This window comes from Notothenia coriiceps, unplaced genomic scaffold (genome assembly GCF_000735185.1).
Source record: "Notothenia coriiceps isolate Sejong01 unplaced genomic scaffold, NC01 NC01_scaffold00009245, whole genome shotgun sequence".
Taxonomy (NCBI): domain Eukaryota; kingdom Metazoa; phylum Chordata; class Actinopteri; order Perciformes; family Nototheniidae; genus Notothenia; species Notothenia coriiceps.
The window spans coordinates 745297-752522 of record NW_011341946.1 but is presented as its reverse complement, the minus strand read 5'-3'; the positions used below and the strand labels follow the sequence as shown (position 1 = coordinate 752522).

Genomic DNA, 7226 nt, shown 5'->3' with positions numbered 1-7226 from the left:
GATGTTACTAGCCCAACACCAACCTCGGTTTGTGGAAGTCTCTATACAAAACATAGACTCTGGATTATACTCCTTTTTGTCATACGATCCCCTGAAATTTCCGATATAGTAACTGTTTATGACAAAAACTTACTTCATACACTTCCTCCCGAAGGAGAGGCAGATAGTACTTAGTATATTCACTCAACACTCTTTATTAGGTCATATCAAAAATAAGTCTCTTCTATCATAAAGTTTGAACCATTCACATCTTATGGTTAATTCGTCACCTAGGTAACCTACCTTTTTCTCGGAGCTCAAGATTGGAGGAGGTTAGAATTTCCTTCATGACTCTAAAAAAATAAACAGTTAAGTTACACACTCGTTAATTTAAAATCTCGCCAATGGTTGATACTTGACGTTGTATGGGACAAATTAGACTCCCCGCGGCAGAGTTTCGTAAGTCTGACATGTGTAGTAACAATTTTCTCACTGTGGTAGTTAGAACGCTACTTAGCTTACGTCGTCTTTTCCTAGATGTTGTGCATAAATAACGGTGTAAAAGGGACATAGATTCAGAACCACCGAAAGTGAAGGGTCTTACGTTGTCAACACCTTCTGCTGAGTTGACACGCCCACAAGAGTTACACTCATTTCGTACGCAGGTTCTCGGTGATAAAGTTTCGTATGATGCCGTAGCTCGGCGGCTTCTGAAGGGTAAAGGTCGTATGACCTTAAGATGGCCTCGGTGCGCATGAGTATAGCTCTTTACAGCTCGACGGTGTACCTATCTGGAACGCCAGAATTTGTAGGGGTGTTACGAAACCCGTCGCCTGGTTAAGGGGTTTAGTACACGCTTTTTGGACGTGCGCCGGAGAGTATACTGCGGTTGGTCGTGGTACGAGCGGACAAGGGAGCAACAAAAGGCTTTACGGTCCCTTTTGAACGGAGCGAAGACTTCGTTCACTGAGCTTCTGTACACGATAGTTCGTTCGCATGAGCTCTAATCTTTCGGTGGCGTCACTGGTTGTTCCCTTAAATGAAGTTGCGGAGTTTCTAGATCTTTTTGTAACACATTAGTACGTTTAGGGACTCAGTCAGCACTCGTTAGCTTGTTAACCCTTATTCTATTTTAGAGATAGTCATAAGATTTAAGGGGCGACAAGACGATTTCCGTGAGCATAAATCTCATATAAGTTATTGGTGTTTTAGTTTGCATTATTTTGTCTCTGTCTGGCAACATCAACTTGAAGATTGTGACACTCTTGATTGTGTTCATTATTGGAATTGACTTCAACGTGGCAAATGCACGACATTAGATATTATAGATTCGTTCATTTGTACGAAGGTTTGATGGAGAAATATTTATGCTGAACAACGTTATTATTGTCCTGCTTTCCTTTCTCTATCAAGGTTTCGTTTGCCACAAAAACGACTTGACGAGGTCATTTGACGTGTCTGTACTTGGACACGTCGCTTATTACTCGGAGCAGTGTACGGACGATATCGAGTATATTACCCGGTCATCTTATGTTCGCAGGTCCGATTTGGCCACTAAAGGAGTCTCGTGGTTTGCACTGTACCGGGAGACAGTATTCGCTTTATACGAACGGGTCGATTCACCGTTTTTACGTGACAATCAGGTGTCTATCTTATCTCCTCCTTTCACATAGACGATTCTACATACGTCGTCTGCGCCAAATAACGTGTTTTATCCTATTGAAGTCCAGATGCCGTGTCGAGAGTCTAATCGAAGCATTAGGGACGTAGTACTAGAGATGGGATCTATTTAAGAAAACGAGTCCAGAAACTAAACCTATCCCTGACATACACACGATGAGACTAACTGCCGCTCCTGACATTAGAAGGGCACTCAGAGGGCTCTAGTTTACTATTCTTTCGCAACTATATTTCAAGTTCCTCTTTCTACTAGCTCTCGAGTTGGGATAGGGGAAGGACAGCTGTAAAAGACTTAAGACTCACAAATAATCATAATAACGACAATTATAGATTGTCTTCATCGAATTCACATGATACAGATCTAGTAAACTCTCGTACATCAACGATAATGCAAACGTAATAGATACAGTGCAGATCGTTTGACATGACTGTTCGTAGCTCTTGTACTCGAACCTGACCATATCACGACTCTACCACGACTAGCTTAGCCACTGAACACAGTAAGTTCGAGGCACATACACACCACACCCACACACCCACACACACACACACCACCACACACATCACAACACACACACACACACACACTACACCACCCACTCCACACAATACACACAATCACAACAACCACACACATAACCACACCACACATACACACACACACCACATCACCACACAACACACATCACCACGGAGAATCCACACCACATACATCATCCACCAATCAACCCATACAACTCAATAACTAGGTACACAAAATAATTGGGACATCACACCGGAAGACAAATGTCATGAGTCAGACCAGACAATCACCTCTTGTGTGTGTGTGTGGGATCTGCGGGGGGGGTGTGTGTGTGTGTGGTGTGTGTGTGGTGTGTGTGTGTGTGTGTTGTGGTGTGTTGTGTGTGTGTGTGTGTGTGTGATTTTCCAGACAAGGCTTGAGAGCGAGCGGAAAGTATGTGTATACAGGGTAGGGTCAAATATGTCAGATCGTACTTTCACCGAGCAGGGCCGAGAAAGAAAGAGAGAGAGGACAGTCGCGTGACAGAGGATAGAGAGAGTCCAAGTGTTCAGACCACGACAGAAACGACGACTTCTGCTTATGCTTACCTAACTCCCTCTTCTCTCCTGCTTACTTTATTCTTTGTTCTCTAATCCCCTCTGTTTCAGCCCTGTTTCCAAAGTGCTGATTCTCTGTCTGTTACTTCAGATGAAAATAAGGAGCCCCTCCCCACGCCCCTCTGAGAGAGATTTGGTTAAAAAGAACACAATGGTGCTCTAGGAGGAGATTGAGGTGATAAGATGGGGGGGGGGGTTACCTTGGTTGCTGATTGGCTAATGGTTACACAAGACAAAACATCGTTATGACATCATAAAGTGGCCAAAATCTGATCAGCTCATTTTCAGACAGGTTTTTATATAAATGGATCAGGACAAAAAGAGAGAGAATCTTTTTTTCCTGGAACTTTCAGAGTCTCTTTCCACAGAGGGGACAAGTAGATTTTGGATAATAGTAGGTGACCTTTAAAGTATATTGCCCTAGTGATTTCTGTAACATGTTTTGCTTTTACATTCCTAGTGCTGAGCAAAAGCAGAAGATGATGAGAGGTGCATACACACTGAGGGGCTGTGGATGGAGGGGTGAGGGCTGCTGAGGTGTTGAAATGCTTTGGGTGGAGTAGAGTCAGCTCATTAGACCGACAGATGGCTGACTGGTTCCCTTCGCACCGAGACAGGGCAACTCGTCTGGAGACAGGCTGACTAAGCGCGGCTTACACCATTAAAAGTGTTTCTCTTCTGAAATACTGTAAACGTGTTGCTTATTACATTTTCGAGTGCAGAGTGTGCGTGCATAAATATGCATATTTGAGGTTATTGTACACTTAGTCCAACCAGCTGTCAAGTGTGTCAGCGCATATAACCTCCCACACGTTGCCATCTGTTCACACAGAAAAGGCATATTCATTTTAAAGGTTAAATTGTTTTCTGATCCGTTGGTTTTCAATGTTTTTTCAGAGGTCTAGAAGATGTGAATATTGAAAGGAGAAAGGGGTGTCTGTGGGTAAAGGTCTAACTTATCAGTCATCAGAAACACAAACAAAAGAAGCCTGTTTGAAGCTTGATCTATCAGGAGGAATCTCCATGAATAAGAAGGTGGAGTGAGTAGCTTTTAAATGTCACTGACCTGTTTGATGCACTACATTTCAATTGTTAGTTGATCAGTGTGACCTGCACTCTGACGTCTTTTTGCTGCAATGTTAAGCAAATTAAGTTTGGGAATGATTCATTCACAACTAGCTGCTGTTACTGGGGCTGGCAGCACAACATCAGCTCCAGAAGGATTGAGCCAGGGAAGCTGCTTTATGGGTTTTTCATTTCATTTAGTTTGAATTAGAAACCATAAGCAGCGCAATTGAAGATTTTTCCATGCCAACATTTTAAATTTGCTAAGATGATGGATGTTATGTCAATACACGCTTTCTTAATAACCCTCTCATAATGTTTTTGTGTTTTTACGTTGACTCTAACCTCTCTCTGTTTTGTTTTTGTTTAAGTATCAATGAGATCAAGCACAAATGATAGTAGTCAAAGTTAATAATACACTCTATATTTAAAACATTTGTTCATGCTAATGGTTGTTGTTTACGATCGATTTAGCCGAATTAAAAAAATAAATGGATTGCACTATAGTCAGATTGTATTTTTCAGGGGCCACTACACACTCAATCCCACATTTTGATATTTTCAAAACAAAAAGTATTAATTTGTTCATAAATGTAAGAAAATATAGAGAGGTGAAGTCCCGCCCATCTACTTCCGGCCCATGGGACCTTATTTCTGAAAAATTATGTATTGAAGTCAATGGGGAGAGAAAACCTATCTCTCGATCCCGTTTGAATTGTGCCACGAATTACACATATGTTTGTCAATCTTAAATAATAAAAATCACAGTTTGTCTTAAAACTGTTGAAATATAAGACTATGAAAAATATGCACCTAGAAAGACTACAAATCCCAGAATCCCGGTCCCGCATGCTGGCTCTTACGGAACCGACTAACTCCCCTTGTGTGTATGTACAGCTCTCAACATGCCCAGACTTGTAGTGATTTTCACCTCTTTTAATACTTTTCGCCTCCTTCTGAAAGAAAGAAGTGAAATGTGCCAACGTGACGGCCGTCTTGGTGTGTGGTGCGAGACGGGAGATGTAGTTCATTGAGCGGTTTCACACAAAATTACATTTTAATTTTTTTGACTTGCAAAATTATCTTTTAAATTGACAAACATCGTATGTGTAATTCGTGACACAATTCAAACGGGATTGAAAGATAATCTTTCTCTCTCCATTGACTTCAATACATACTTTTTCCGAAATAAGGTCCCATGGAGGTCCCCCGGAAAGGGAGGGACTTCGCCTCTCTATTAAGTTTAATAATGTTGTCGCAGGCTGCAATGCTGGGCATAATAATAAACATTACAAGTAGCAATAGCCTTCATGTGAGATGTTAAAGTGGACCTATCATGCTATATTTGAATAATATAGTGTAGGACCATACCTATATAAGGCATATTTAGACTTTTTATTTTTCAAAATACCAAACAGATCATGCATTTTAGCCATTCCTCATTTCGCTCAATTTAACACTGTCTTTGCATCATGGGCTGATTCTGTGGGAACAGCACTATCTACAGGCCTGGCATATGTACTACAGCGTCTCCAGCGCTTTCCAACGGCAATGACCGTGGCTGTCTCCTCCTGATTGGTGGAGTTGGCCCAATAGCCGTAGCGCCACTTCTGTGACGTCACAGAAGTGTTCAAATCTGGATCAGTCTGTATCAGATCCGTTGCAGCCCCTTTTTAAGAGATTTGGGTATGGAGGAAAAGAGAGAGGGTTGTGTTTTCTGACCGGTAGTCACTCACGGTAACGCCCACCCAGCCAGGGATTCGCTGTTGGTTGGCGCCTCCATTTCCTTTTTCTAGCTATTCGCCATAGCTAATTTCACTCACATCCCGATGGCCAATTTTGTGATATTGCTATGGGTAGGGATCAACCAGATACTGTAAACCTGTTCATTCACAATGTAAAAAAACATACGAATGACCAAAATGTCATACAACGGAACCTTGAACTTATTATTTTGACGACGAACGTAGGTAACTATATCTTCGGACCTCCTGACGTAGAGTCTCACAACTAAAGGAAAGGTACAGAACTACAACCTTCTTCCTTTACTAGTATATTTTCTTTGACAACAATACACTTACTGATATTTGAAGGGAATTGCAGAAGCTTCACAAACCAAACGTAGAATAGGTTTCCCTTTTTTATTAGAAAAAGTACCAAAGAAATTCGGGAGAGTTAGTATATCGAGAGAAACATCGAAAGACAAACTGGCTTGTTTTATCTCCTTTTTCTCTTTTCTTTTCCCCCTGTTATGGGTCCTCTCCCTTCGAATAAAGAAATCGGGCGTCCCGACTGACACGGGAACAAGGTGGTCTGGACCTTTACACGCCCTTAGAGAGGAAAGAACCGGAAGAATATCGAGACAGAAAAGAAAAAGGTAAAGAGGAATGAATAATTCAGAGGAGAAGAGAAGTCCCCCAAAAACTCCGTAGTATTGAGACGGGACGTGTTCTCCAAGTAGGTAGTTTAAGTCCTCGGCCCTAGATAACGTTTACGTTTCTCCTTTGTATAGCTCGGAGAAACGGTAATCCCCATTTTTCGTGCGGAAGTAAATTTTGATGAAGTGATGAATTTGATAATATATTCCGACATAAATTACATCAGGATAAGGATTTTATGCATATTAATTTTCTTATATTAGATATAGCCTATATAATGCCCAATACACATCTCGAAAAACCATGCCGGGATCGTTATATTCTACAAGGGAATTTCCACTGGATAAGTACCGTGTTTACCGTGAAAACAATGCAAAAATAGGTCCCTTGAGTGGTTCAAACACTGTCAAATGCAATAAATCCAAGAAACCTCCACGGTCAGTCCAGAGAGAGGACTGCAAACTCTAAACCGATCAGTCAGTCAAAATCATTCAGACGTGGTTTCCACATTTTGTAGAGTGAGGTTTGTGGGTTGTAACTTACTGTAATCTTTTATATTCTTTCCCTGTGTTGAGTTTTAGGTATTAAGTGTTTATCGTTCACATAAAAAACTTATTGGGTGTTTGTTAGTTGTGAATCAGGAGGTCAAGTTACATATTTAGGTTTGCAAGGTGAAGCCCCAAAGGAAGTTTTATTTATTTTGTCAGGTTAAAATGGTGCCCCTCTTACAGTCCAGTAAAAATCGTTAGGTCAGCCAAAACTTTAGGTCAGGACCAAAAAAAATTTCCACCAACCCTCTACTGGCCGAGGAAAGTCAAAACATTTGTTTATTAAGCCTTCAACTTCGCTCGTTCTTCCCATACTAACTGCCACCTGCCACCTAGTCTCTGTTGCCATTGTGCCTGAAATTTGCTGGATTGACGACCTAAGATTTTGTCGTACTCGCACAAACGGGTGGCTAGTGAGACGACGTGTGGGGAGAAGGGAAGGACGAGGCGAGATTAA

The 7226-nt window shown here is 41.5% G+C and overlaps 2 protein-coding genes across 3 annotated transcripts in view; one reads left to right on the top strand and one right to left on the bottom strand.

Moving 5' to 3' along the window:
• LOC104945183 (solute carrier family 2, facilitated glucose transporter member 1) overlaps positions 1 to 7226 on the top strand; it is a 653665-nt gene that overhangs the window by 122330 nt on the left and 524109 nt on the right. The window lies entirely within an intron of this gene.
• The window catches only part of LOC104945171 (uncharacterized), a 13825-nt gene that overhangs the window by 1131 nt on the left and 5468 nt on the right, over positions 1 to 7226 (bottom strand). The gene's annotated exons all lie outside the window — the stretch shown is intronic.